We start from the raw sequence: 11953 nt of genomic DNA, 5'->3' as shown, positions 1-11953 counted from the left end.
ACCAACTTTCATTCCCACCAACAATGTAGGAGGGATCCCCTTTCTCCACATCCTCTCCAACAATTGTTGTTTCTTGCCTTGTCTATTTTTGCCATTCTAACTGGCGTAAGGTGGTATCTCAGTGTGGTTTTGATTTGAATTTCCTTGATGGCTAATGATTTTGAACATTTTTTCATGTGTCTGTTAGCCATTTGTATGTCTTCATTGGAAAAGTGTCTGTTCATATCTTCTGCCCATTTTTTGATTTGTTTATTTGTTTCTCGTGTATTGAGTTTGAGAAGTTCTTTGTAGATCTTGGATACCAGTCCTTTATCTGTAGTGTCATTTGCAAATATCTTCTCCCATTCCGTGGGCTGCCTCTTAGTTTTTCTGACTGTTTCCTTGGCTGTGCAGAAACTTTTAATCTTGATGAAGTCCCATAAATTCATTTTATCTTTTGTTTCTCTTGCCTTTGGGGATGTGTCATGAAAAAGGTTGCTTTGGCCGATGTCGTAGAGGTTGTTGCCTATGTTCTCCTCTAGAATTTTGATGGATTCCTGTCTCACATCGAGGTCTTTCATCCATTTGGAGTTTATTTTTGTGTATGGTGTGAGATAGTGGTCAAGTTTCATTCTTTTGCATGTAGCTGTCCAATTTTCCTAGCACCATTTATTGAAGAGACTGTCTTTTTCCCACCGGATGTTTTTTCCTGCTTTATCAAATATTAGTTGCCCAAAGAGCCGAGGGTCCATTTCTGGGCTCTCTATTCTGTTCCATTGGTCTATGTGTCTGTTTTTGTGCCAGTACCATGCTGTCTTTGTGATCACAGCTTTGTAGTACAGCTCGAAATCCGGCATTGCGATGCCCCCAGCTTTGTTTTTCCTTTTCAACAGTAAAAAGGAAGGAAATTCTGACACATAGTACATCGTGGATGAATCTTGAAGACATCAGGCCAAGTAAAAGGACAAATACTCTAAGATTCCATATCTAAGGTACCTAGAGCAGTCAATTCATATACAAAGTAGAATAGTGGTTGCCAAAGGGAGAGGGGAGGGGGAATGGGGAATTGGTGTCACGAAAAATGTTCTTGGAGCTTGATGGTAGTGATGGTTGCGCAACAGTGTGGATATGCTTAATGACCCTGAAACTGTATCCTTAAAAATGATCACAATGGTGAATTTTATGTTAAGTATATTTTACAATTTTTTAAATGGGAAAAAAAAAGAGAGATTTCTAGTGGGTAGCAGAGAATGAATGTGAGGATTCAAATTAAGAACAACTTCTTGAAGGCCTTTTCCATTTCCATGGAATTTTTGGACATTCTAGTGCAATTAAGGCTCCCTTTTATTTGACTCAAGGCTGTACCCAAAGACGCAGGAGAGACTGTTAGGCTTCCTTCAGTGAGAGAATGAAAGCCGACGCAGAAACCTGGCCTTTTAAATTCTGCAGTTGCGCTGTAGCAAAACTGGTAATAGAATTAGTCTGAAGGACTTTGGTTTTTGTTTTGTTGCTTTTATAAAGATTTATTTATTTATTTGAGAAAGAGAGAGAGCATGTGCTTGTGAGCAGGGGGAGGGGCTGAGGGGGAGAGACAGAGAGACAGAGAGACAGAGGGAGAGAATGTCCAGCAGACTCCCTGCTGAGGGTAAAGCCCACTCGGGGCTCCATCTCATGACCCTGAGATCATGAGCAGAAATCAAGAATTGGATGCTTAACTGACTGAGCCACCCAGGTACCCCAGTCTGAAAGACTTTGAAAGAAATTTTACCTGCTGTGTCTAGAAATGAGCTGCACAAAATTACTTAGGAAAAACATTCTGAAAAGTTATTTAAAAGAATGTTTTTTAGGTAATCACTACCCCCAAGGCAGGGCTTGAGCTCACGACCCCAAGATCAAGAGCTGCATGTTCTACCCACTATGCCAGCCAGGCGCCCCTGAAAAGTTAATATTTTTAAGACATTTAGTGATTGTTCAAATCTAGTACCTTCACTGACCCAGCAAGAACTATCCATCGTCGTTTGCTAGTTGTTTCACTGTGTCTGACTCTAATGAGCTAAATATTCTTAGGGATCATGAATTGGAGATGAGTGAAAAGAAAAACATTAAAGAAAAATTTATATATATATGTATATATGAACAAAAATAACCAGCGTATAAAAGGGGGTCCTAATTTAAGTTGGAAAGACAGAGAGACCTTTCCGACAAAGTAACATTTCATCAGTTATCTGAAGGATAAATGTGTTAGGCAGAAAACGATTTTGAGTTGAAGGGGCAACAAGTATGCTGACCAGAGGCAGGAAATAATTGGGTGGGTTTGAAGAATTGAAAGGGAGCTAGTGTGCAGGAGTAAGGTGGAAAGTGGTATACGATGGAGTCGTGAGGGTGGCAGGGGCCAGAGCATGACCCTGTGGGTCATGGTAAGTGGTCCAGGTAAGTGACGACAGAGGCTTTCCCGGAGGTGGTAACAGGGGCGTACAGAAAAGCAGATGGATTTGGTTTTGGTTTTAGAGGTAGAATCCATAGGATTTGGCTATGACACAGGGACAAGAGGGAACATCAGGAATGCTTCACAGGTTTTTTGAATGACCACTGAGATTCTGGCTCCTAATTCCAATGTGTGGGGGTTTCCCCACACCGAGCAATTCTTCAACACTAGCTGGGTGTCCTACAACATAACTCAATTTTGACACTTTCCATCTAGAGATAGCATAAGATTCCACAGGTTAAGGGTTCAGTCCTACAACACAGTCTTCCACCCCCCAAGCCACACACACACGCTCCAGGTGCTGGTCACAAGCTCAGTTTATCACCAATCCATGACAGATTGGAAGTTCCAATGATCTCTTCCTTGGTTTTGATTAATTTGCTAGAGCGGCTCACAGAACTCAAAGAAACATTTTACTTACTGGATTATCAGTTTATTATAAAAGAATATAACTCAGGAACAGCCAGATGGAAGAGATGCATAGGAAAAGAACAAGGAGCTTCATGCCTTCTCCAGGTGTCCACTCTCCCCACATCTCCATTGCTTCATCTACCCAAAAGCTCTCTGGCCCAGTCCCGTTGGGTTTTTATGGAGGCTTCATTACTTAGGTATGATTGATTAAACCATTGGCCACTGGTGATTGAGTCAACCTCCAGGCCCTCTGCCCTCCCAGAGGTAATGATGGGAGGTTTGTGGAGGGGGAGGTGAGACTTGAAGTTCCAACCCTCTAATCACATGGTTGGTTCTCCTGGCAACCAGTCCCCCCCCCCCCCTTAGTCGGAGAGCAAAATCCACCTCATTAACATAACAAGAGACACCTCTATCGCTCTCAACATTTAGGAATTTCCTATGACAGGAATAGGGACAAAAACCAAACATATACTTCTTTTTTTTTTTCTTTAAAGATTTTATTTATTTATTTGACAGAGAGAGAGAGAGAAAGCACAAGCAGGGGGAGTAAGAGAGGGAGAAGCAGGCTCCCCGATGAGCAGGGAACCGGATGAGGAACTCAAACCTAGGACTCAGGGATCATGACCTGAGTATTGGGCACAGAGCTTACCTTTAAAAAAATAAAATAAAATAAAATAAAATAAAATAAAATAAAATATTCTTTATTTCCCAATTCAGAGGCTTGGATGTGCCTTTTAGATCCTTTTATTTATTTTTTTAAGATTTATTTTTATTTAAGCAGTCTCTATACCCAACGTGGGGCTAGAATTCATAACCCTGAGATCAAGAGTCACCTGCTTCTCCAACTAAACGAGCCAGGTGCCCTTAGATCCTTTTATACTTTCTGCTCCTCTTCATTTGATTTTTAAGGATTTATTTATTTAAAAAATGTTTTTGTTTTACTGAGATATAATGAACATATAATGTTGTGTAGATTTAGACATGCAGTGTGTTGATCTGATATACTTACATATTGCAAAATGATTACATCATAGAGTCTGCTAACAGTTCTATCATACCACAGAATTACCATTTCTTCTTTGTGGTAAGAACATTTAAGATTCGCCATCTTAGCAACTTTCAGATAAGTAATGCACTATTATTAATTATAATTGCCACGCAGCACATTAGATCACCAGAACTTATTCATCTTCTAACTGAAACTTTATACCCTTTGACCAACATCCTCCCATTTCCCTCACACCCCAGCCCCTGGTAACCACCATTCTTCTCTGTTTCTATGTGTTTGGGTTTTTCAGATTCCATGTATAAGTGATATCATAAAGTATTTGTCTTTCTCTGCCTAACTTATTCTATGTAGCATAATGCCCTCGAGGTCCATCCATGTTGTTGAAAATGGCAAGATTTCCTTCTTTCTTGTAGCTGAATAATATTCCACTATATATGTATGCATATATCACCTTTATCCATTCATCCATGGATAGACACTTAGGTCATTTCCATATCTTGGCTCTTATGAATAATGCTGCAATGAACATGAGAGTGCAGAGCTCTTCAAGACCCTGTTTTCATATATGTATATATATGTATATATATATATATAATAAATACAGTACTGTACTGTAAATGTAGTTTCTCTTCCTTATGATTTTCTTAAGAGCATTTTCTTTGGCTTACTTTGTTGTGATAATACACTATATAATACATATATCATGCAAAATGTATGTTAATCATTAGCTGCTTATGTTATCAGGAAGGATTCTGGTCAACAGTAGGCTATTAGTAGTTAAGTTTTGGGGAGTCAAAGGTTGTATGTGGATTTTTAGTTGCACAGGGCTCAGCACCTCTAACCCCCACTGAAAGAGGACCAGTTGTCCCCTCAACTGCCTCCATTTTGACCTTAGTCTATACTCTCTGAGTAAGCGCTTCATTCTGACTTACCTTTTTTTTTTTTAAGTTTATTTACTTATTTATTTAAGTAATCTCTACAACCAACATGGGGTTTGAACTCACGAACTCGAGATTAAGATTTGGCATGCTCTTCTGACGGAGCCAGCCAGGTGACCCTCTGGCTTATCTTTTAGCTCAGGCAAAAGACCCAGGAGTCAAAGTATCCTGTGATGGGAACCAAAACTATCCCTCAAGCAATAAGGACTGCCCTGATGCCAGCAAGACCCCTCATGATTGACCTCAAGACAACGACCAACCTAACCTTTGCTGCCCCACCTGCATGTACCCACTGACCTTTGTCCCACATTTTCCTTATATAAAAATAGAAGTATTTTCAGAACTTTGAAGACAGTTTTTGGAACACTAGTCCACTGTCTTCCCGGTGTTGTCCTCACCTAAATAAACTCCTCTCGTTTCCCCACCACTCATCTCTCTGCCTTTGGATTTTGTCAGTGGTGAGTGGTTGAACCTGGTCTGTTTGGCACCCCTCGAGCCAGGAGCTCTTGCTCCCCTGCACCCCTGTTACACCAAGTTGTACACGGCTCAACTGTGGTCAAATAAAATCAGGCCCAATGATTTCCTTTGATCTGCCCAAAATTGATAGCACACATGTACTTTTTCAAAATAAAGTAAAACACTACCAAAAAGAGGATGAACACCCTTCTTCATCATGGAATGAAGTTAGGTGGTTGTTTGAAAAGTTGGCCATGTGTTCCATGAAAGGGAGGTTTATGCAAAACGACTCCAAAGGCACGAGGAGCCTGAGGTAAGTCTGAAGAAAAAGGCTGGCAAGTCCAGCTTGACAAGAAATGGTTTATGAAGGGGACTTAGGGACCGAAGTGTGTCTTTGGCGGCAGGAAGACAAGTAGGTATCTGCAACCCCACCTCCAGTAAAACAGGTTTTTATAGCTTGGAGGTGGGGAGTATACGCTTGGGGGGAGGGCTCCCCAGGAGGACCACCCAGGAGCTGAATGTTAGAAATAAGTGTCATGTTAGGAATAGAATAGAATAGAATAGAATAGAATAGAATAGAATAGAATAGAATGTTAAGAATAAGTGTCATAGTCGTATCTCCGGAGCACATCAGAGACATTTTGCCCTGAGGGTGTACTTAAGGGTGTGGTTAAGCAAAGGAAAGAATCGTGGGGGGGGAGGATTGCTATGCGCAGAGAGGCTTCAGGTCACAGAATGCAATGCTTAGAAAGAACTCTCAGTGGGGTGCCTGGGTGGCACAGCGGTTAAGCGTCTGCCTTCAGCTCAGGGTGTGATCCCGGCGTTCTGGGATCGAGCCCCACATCAGGCTCCTCCGTTATGAGCCTGCTTCTTCCTCTCCCACTCCCCCTGCTTGTGTTCCCTCTCTCGCTGGCTGTCTCTCTCTCTCTGTCGAATAAATAAATAAAATCTTTTTAAAAAAAAAGAAAGAAAGAAAGAAAGAAAGAACTCTCAGTAACATACTCCACCGTGCCTACTTCCAAGGACAGGGATCTTTTCTGAAGACCTTAGAATGAGAACTGGTCTCAGGACCCAATGTTTCACTTCAAGTGAATGACTTTAACATAAAATATTAACTGTTAGCATCTTTTTCCAAACCTTTGAAGTAGTTGCTGGTAACTTGCTGAGGTGCTCCCATTACTATATTATCAGGGTATCTGTTTCTCTGAAAATAAAATGACTGGTGAGGTGAAAATTTGTCCCTCACTGTGCAGTCATCTAATTAACAGGTAGATTTATTCAGTTTTAACTGTTAAAAAACGTGTACATTGTAATACTCGGTTTTACCCTAAAATACGTAGGCCTATTAAACAAGTGAATTTATTTGCTAAGAAAAAATATTTAGGGGTGCCTGGGTTGCTCAGTGGGTTAAGTGGCTGCCTTCAGCTCGGGTCATGATCTTGGGGCCCTGAGATTGAGCCCCATGTTGGGATCTCTGCTCAGGGTAGTCTGCTTCTCCCTCTCCCTCCGCTGCTCCCCCTGCTTGTGCTCGCTCGCTCACGTGCACACTCTCTCTCTCAAGTAAATAAATAAAATCTTAAAAAAAAAAAAAAATTAAAACCACAGTGGACTCTGAAATGTCCAGCCTAACTCCTAGGTAACTGTAGGATTTGGCTGTAATAACTTTTTTTTTTTTAAAGATTTTATTTATTTATTCAACAGAGACAGAGACAGCCAGCAAGAGAGGGAACACAAGCAGGGGGAGTGGGAGAGGAAGAAGCAGGCTCATAGCAGAGGAGCCTGATGTGGGGCTCGATCCCATAATGCCGGGATCATGCCCTGAGCTGAAGGCAGACGCTTAACTGCTGTGCCACCCAGGCGCCCCTTGGCTGTAATAACTTTTATTAGGTGGTGCTCCTTTTCTTCTCTCCCTTGAAATAACTATGACAGGATGTTGGTAAATGGTCTTTTAAAAATAAAAACTTTGGGGGCCTCCTGGGTGGCTCAATTGGTTAGTGTCCATCTCTTGGTTTCAGCTCTGGTCATGATCTCAGGGTTGTGAGATCAAGCCCGAGAGGCTCCCATGCTCAGCGCTGAGTGGGCTTGAGATTCTCTCCCTCTCCCCCTCCTCCCACTTGCATGTGCTATTTATTTATTTATTTATTTATTTATTTATTTATTTAAGAGAGCGTGTGAGACAGCACAAGCAGGCGGAGCAGTAGAGGCAGAGGGAGAAGCAGGTTCCCTGCTGTGCAGGGAGCTGGATGCAGGGCTCCATCCCAGGACCCTGGGACCATGACATGAGCAGAAGGCAGATGCTTAAGGACTGAGCCACCCAGGTGTCCCTAAAAGAAATAAAATCTTAAAAAAATAAAATAAAAACTTTGGATTAAAAGGAAAATCAAAATCCTGTATTTTTGTTATGACTAAATAATGCATTTGTAAATTTGAATGGGAAACCACCTATATGTATTGGTATTGGGTTGCTTAATTTAAAATATACTACTTAAAAATTTCATGAAAGATGAATTCCAATAATAAAAAAATAAACGCATTTCAAAACGAGAATTTTGTGTAATACGTATCAATAGTGTGGAACAAAGTAGTAAAAGGTATAATGTAACTTCTTTAAAATTAGAAACACCTTAAAAATATTTCATGTTTTAGGGGCGCCTGGGTGGCACAGCGGTTAAGCGTCTGTCTTCAGCTCAGGGCGTGATCCCGGCATTATGGGATCGAGCCCCACATCAGGCTCTTCCGCTATGAGCCTACTTCTTCCTCTCCCGCTCCCCCTACTTGTGTTCCCTCTCTCGCTGGCTGTCTCTATCTCTGTCGAATAAATAAATAAAATCTTAAAAAAAAATATTTCATGTTTTAGACACTCTGCCAATAATTAGCATACTGATTTTATTGATAGTGGATATTTAATGCAATTTGGTAGCACTGTGGTTTAAATAATTCTGTCCTGGAAATGAAGTTTCTTTTCTAATTCTATCATTTATGTATGCACGTGGGCCCCATAGCCCAGCATGAAGCTCAGTGGGGGGCTTGAGCTCACAACCCTGAGTTCAAGACCTGAGCTGAGATCAGGAGTTGGTTGCTTAACTGTCACCCAAGGACCCCTCTATCAGTCTATTTTGAAGAAAAGTTGTTTCATTTTGAGGTTTTTGTGTCCCACCCCTAAATAATAAATTTACTTTGCCCTGTACAAAATAATTGTAGAATTCAAAAAAAAAAATTTTAAGTAATCTTTTTACCCAGCGTGGGATCGAACTCACAACCCTGTGATCAAGAGTTGGATGTTCCACCGAGTCAGCCAGGTGTCCCCTGTTTAAATTTATTTAACTAAGGCTTTCTGTGGGAGCCAGCATGCAAAGCACCTTGCACACTGCATCTCATAACTCCCAGGAGCATATCAGTCTGACTTTACAGCTGGGGAGGTCAGGGACGTTCTTGGGGCCCTCGGCTGATAAGAGCTGCGGTTGGGAGCTCGCTGGGTATTTCTGCAGCAAAGCTTAAAGCCACCGCGTGTGTTTTGTCCCAGGGCTGTACCATCCTTAGACCCGAGGTCTGACAATTACGTTTGGAGATGTATTTATAATACTCCCTGGATCCGATTTCTAGGTCAGTTTTCCAAAGCGAGGTTTTTCAATCTTTTCTGACAGGCTTTGTCAAATTCCTACACAAACTGTGCCCAATGTAGTTGCATATTAAAGCTGGACTAGATACTGAAATTGGCCCTCACCAAACAGCTGTTGAGTGAATGCCGTCGTGATTTGAATGCCAACTACATGCAAGTGAAATATGTTTGCTACAATATTTAGTGTTTTTTTTTTTAAATTTGTTAAGTCTTTCAGTAAGCTCTACACCCACCATGCGGCTTGAACTCACAAACCTGAGATCACGAGTTCCATGCTCTATTGACTGAGTCAGCCAGCACCCCCAATATTTAGTGGTTTGAGGCGGATAATTGAAGATTGGTGTGGCCGAATTCAAGCTGTTTACTCTTTGGTCATGATTGAAAACTTAAGAATGTGATCATGTCCCTAAACAGTGGTCCATTTCATTTTGCTTGCTTGTTGTTCTCGGTAGACACAAACAACTTCAAGCTCACTATTGTCCTTGTTGCCTTTTCTTTCCCAAAACTCCCAGCTTTTACTTTCATTTTTGTCTTTGAATAATTGCAAAATCCAGCCTTCAAAAATAGCATTATCACATATGTGCGCTCCAAACGTATCAGCATTTGTCACAATCAGTCATTTGAAAAGGACACACGCATGGAAATTTCCTACTTGAAAATCATCGCATGTAATTGTTTGCCAGATTCTTACTCTGTTATGTTTAGGGGTTGTTAAATTCTTTCATGCTTTCCAATTTTAAAATGTTGAAGCAGAGTTCTTTAATTAGTTGATCATCTCTTTAGGGTGAATTCCAAGCATTTTGAGTCAGAGTGCTGGATTGAGCTGCATCAATACAGAGGACCCTGTCTGCACTCATTACTGTGTCCCTCTGCAGAATAGCTCACTAGGCTGATGGCTACTGTATCCTTGGAAGGACAGCATTCTCATGGAAGACAGTGCGAAGGGTGCCCCCTAGAGGATGCAATAGCGGTACTGGGAAGGAAGCGCAGAGGCAAGGCCCAGCCAGGTCACACTCATTACTGTTAGCTCTCTTCTTTCCTTCCTACCCCTCTGAAAGCTTTCAGGATTTTTTTTTTCTTCTTCTTCTTTTTTAAACATCAAGGGTTCCTACATTAAAATACCAAGAGGGTCAATTTTACATTTGTCTGGGCAGCATTGCCACTCTGTCCTTAGTTGATGCCCATTGAGTGCTCTTCTGTCAACTCCTCTGCAGGTCCTGCCAGCTACACAGAAGAGCCAGGGTGGGAATGGGGACAGTCTCCTGGGAAGCAGTGCTCATGGGGGACAGCAGTGGGGCTGTCCTAAAACTGTATGCTCCATTCCAGAAATGGTATGAAATTGGAATGGGGCTGTCAGGGAACACATGAATAAAGGACAAATAATATACTCTGAATTCCATTATAGTCCCAAACTATTATCTATCTAAAAGAAGACAGATAAAGGCAAAATGTGATACTTGGTAGTTTCATCGTTTAAAAATAAATTACACTTCTATTTTTTTTTTAAGATTTTATTTATTTATTTGACAGAAAGAGAGAGAGCACAGCAGGGGGAGTGGCAGAGGGCGAGGGAGAAGCAGACTCCCCACTGAGCAGGGAGCCCAGTGTGGGGCTTGATCCCAGGACCCTGGGATCATGACCCGAGCCGAAGGCAGACGCTCAACCAGCTGAGCGTGCCCCTCTTTTTTTTTTTTTTTCGTTTAAAGATTTATTTATCTTAGAGATGGGGGGGGGAGAGAGAGAGTGAGCAGGAAAGGGACAGAGGGAGAGGGAGAGAGAACCTCAAGACTCTGCACTGAGCTTGGAGCCAAGGTGGGGCTTGATCTCACAACCCTGAGATCATGACCTGATCTGAAACCAAGAGTCAGATGCTCAACTGACTGAGCCACCCAGGCGCCCCACACTTCCATTCTTATAATAAATAAAAATGTTAAGAATCAACACATTCGGGTCCCTGCCTCTTGAATATGGCTCAAGGTACAGAGGGCTGGAAATGCTGCAGGCTAGGGACTGAGGCAGCCTGGAGATGGTAGATCACAGCTCTTCAGGTCAGTGAGAAAGAATGGCCTCCAATAAGACTCCATTGCAAAAAATGGGGAAAGAACAATGTGAAGAGTACAAAGGTTGAGGAGGCAGAGCCCGAATAGTTTGTGGTAGAAAACGTCTTAGGCTGGGGCACCTCAGTGGCTCAGTCGGTTAAGCAGCTGCCTTCGGCTCAGGTCATGATCCCAGAGCCCAGGGATGGAGCCCTGTGTTGGGCTCCCTGCTCAGCAGGGAGTCTGCTTCTCCCTCTCCTCCCTGCTAGTGCTCTCCCTAATAAATAAAATAAAATGCTAAAAAAAAAGAAAGAAAGAAAGAAAGAAAGAAAGAAAGAAAGAAAGAAAGAAAGGAAGAAAGAGAAGGAAGGAAGGAAGGAAGGAAGGAAGGAAGGAAGGAAGGAAGGAAGGAAAAGAAAGAAAGAAAGAAAGAAAGAAAGAAAGAAAGAAAGAAAGAAAGAAAGAAAGAAAGAAAGAGGAAGGAAGGAAGGAAATGTCCTAGGCTGACATGGAGTGAATGAGTGAATGAGTGAATGGAAAGGGGGAGTATTTCCCAGGGTGGAAGGGATTTAAAGATGCTGACAGTCCTCGAGAACTTGAAGAAAACTTAATTGTTGCTTCTTAATTTTCAAAAAGCTGATAAAGATGGCACACACACAAAAAAAACCCCTTTATCTGACAGTGAACCTGATGATAGCAAATGAGAGTCAACTGACAAATCAAGCGGCTTTGCCACAGTTATCAATGGGAATGAGTGTTTCCCATGAAATGGAAAGATTTTAATGAGGCAGGCTTAGCAACGGTAATCAAAGCCATAATGTTCTCAGACTGTAATTGCTTCTTATGAAGAGAGACTAATTTGACATTTTTGCCTGGAAAATGAAGCTCAATATTGTTTGCATTGAGAGATCTAAATATATAAAGCCAATCTGGATCTTGACTTTCTCCCCCCCCCCCGTGTGAAAGAATACCTACAGTCTCATGAAAACTGAGTTTGATGTATTCATTTTGAAGTAGTAT

This window comes from Ursus maritimus, unplaced genomic scaffold (assembly GCF_017311325.1).
Source record: "Ursus maritimus isolate PB19 unplaced genomic scaffold, ASM1731132v1 scaffold_29, whole genome shotgun sequence".
Lineage (NCBI taxonomy): Eukaryota > Metazoa > Chordata > Mammalia > Carnivora > Ursidae > Ursus > Ursus maritimus.
The sequence above is the reverse complement of the archived record's forward strand: the minus strand, read 5'-3'. Positions refer to the sequence as shown.